This window comes from Arachis ipaensis, chromosome B07 (genome assembly GCF_000816755.2).
Source record: "Arachis ipaensis cultivar K30076 chromosome B07, Araip1.1, whole genome shotgun sequence".
NCBI classification, from domain to species: domain Eukaryota; kingdom Viridiplantae; phylum Streptophyta; class Magnoliopsida; order Fabales; family Fabaceae; genus Arachis; species Arachis ipaensis.
The window spans coordinates 3549273-3551913 of record NC_029791.2 but is presented as its reverse complement, the minus strand read 5'-3'; positions in this window follow the sequence as shown (position 1 = coordinate 3551913).

The window sequence follows — 2641 nt, the reverse complement described above, 5'->3', positions numbered from 1 at the left end:
CCGTTGATCTTAATTATAAAAAATATATATAATATATATAATTAAGATCAACGGTTAAAAATTACTGATACACGATACGACGGTACAATTGAAACTTCCCTTCTTTTAACATGCCATTTATAATATAACAATTTCTTTTTCCGATCCGTAAAATATGTTGAACTTGAAAGGGACCAAAGAATGTTCCAAGTTCAGAAAAAGAAGAGGCTATGTGAACATCTTTTTTCTTTGATACGGTAAAATTCTCAATTTCAATTATAATTTCTTTTCAAATTTTTACTCAAACATTCTATATTGATTCCTAAACATGCTTATAAAGTGTGGTGGTGCCTTAATGTTAATTATTTTATTTTGATGACTAAGATTGGAAAAATGAAAGTCATGATTGATGAAGTAAAGCGCGTGTAAAAGGCGTGAGTGTGATGAGAGTATGAGAATATTTAAGGCACCCAAGTGAGTCAGAAAATGAGAATAGTGCACAGTTACTTGCACCTCATCCTTCTGACTTTTTGAGCTTCTCATTAAAGTAACTTAACTTGTTGCGCTATTGCTCCCTATCAAAACTGCACTAAAAAGAAATTATACAATGTATTTAAATTAAAAAAATATTATTGTTTGTACTTTGTACTCATAAAAGATACAGATACTGATAAATGTATCCATATAAGAATAAAATGACAATTATAATCATAGAAGATGGCTTCTGTGTACCAAGAGTATTCGGACGTTGGTTACACAATTAGTCCGTTAGGGTATTCTTGGCACACAGAAGCTATCTTCCGTAAATATAATTGTCGTTTTATTTTTATATGAATACATTTGTGAGCGTTTGTATCTTTCATGGATACAAATGATAATTTATTCTTAAAAAAATTTGAAATGGAATTGATCTGGGTATAATACCTTAAAGAGAAAGTATATGAAGCCAATGAAATATTTGTATAATGTGTACAATAAAGATTTAGGGATATCCGATTCAGTATTAGAGATATAACCATTAGTGTTATCTTTTTCCATCAACTAAAACTTTTGGGATGAGTGGTATCATGACATGATATCAAAGCTCTAAATTCAAAAGATTGATGAAATATTTATTATCCTTAGTTAGTACCTAAATAATTATTCTAAATAGTACGAGTAATATTCATTTTTTAATTCATATGATCCATTATACACATTATACAAATATTCTATTGATTTTCTAGCAAGAATCTACCTTAAAACGTTACTTGGGGATGATTTACGTTGGTATGGGTCTTTTACTTCTCGGACATACCAGAATGTCAGACTAAANNNTAAAAATTATTGTTCAATTATTAAAAAAATAAATAATTAATTTTAAATTTAAAAATAAAAATTAGACACCAAATAAAAAATATCGTAAAATTGGCCTATTTTCGAATTATAATGATAGAATAATGAGACTTGAGCTCAATGTCACAATAAATTTTAAAAAGTTAAATTTAACAGTATTTATATAATTTTTTAAAGTGTTTGATAATGTTCTAGATAGTTCTAGAACGTTCTAAAATATTTTAGAAAATTTTGGAATATCCTAAAAGATTTTAGAAGACTTTAAAAGGTCATAGAGTATTTTAGAAAAGTGGAAATGTATAAATATAAAAAGTAGTATAAAATATCTATTAGTATTTAGAAAAATATAGTAGAATAGATATTCATAGTAAAAGTTTTAGATAATCAATTCAGACCGTTAATTAGATTTAGTTCTAATTATTTGTTAAGAATGTGGATGACTATAAATAAAAATGAGAGTTAAAATTTAGGTGTGTGAATCATTTGTAATGAATATTAAAATAATAAAATATTCTTTCTACTAAAATTTTCTTTTTCTTGTGTTCTCTTATTTAACTTTCTTGTTAAATATTAAAGATTAGACTAACTTAATTTTAACTCAAAAAATTAAATAACTACAAATACCAACTTACTAAATATTGAAGATTAGACTAACTTAATCTTAACCGAAGAAATTAAATAACTCCAAATACCAACACAGTATTATTAGAATATGTGCAGGCCATATCATCAGAACTTTTTATTTTAATATAGAGAGAGAATTGGTGTATAGCAAAATTATGAAAGTATATGGTGTTTTACCAGAGTATGAGAATTGTGCAAAACAAATTGGATCGTCTAATTGGAGGTACTGAAAATTTTGGATCCAATTTGTGTATTAAACTATTAACAAAAAATTCTGGACTCGATTTGTGTACTGACAAAAAACCCTGAATCCGATTTGTGTATCCACTCTCTCTCTTTGTAATAAAATCGGACGGTCTGATTTCTTTTCACTAAAACAAAAAATTAACCGTCACAATCGTATATATATTCTCAATACTCCATAACTCAGCATAACTCACATATCAATCTCGTATAAAAAAAAAATTAGCCGTATCATCAATCAAACTAAATTAAACCTTTTTATTATTAATAATAAAATGGAAAAGGGTAACGTAACCCCCACCACACGATCATCGTTCGTGAACATTCATTTATAAGAGCCACCATAAATTTTTAATGCATATATCACTTAATAGCACACAAAAAAATCTTGATACTTTCTCTCATCATATATTATTATAATTAAAAAAATTGTAACATCCAACTTCAAATCTCTACTATC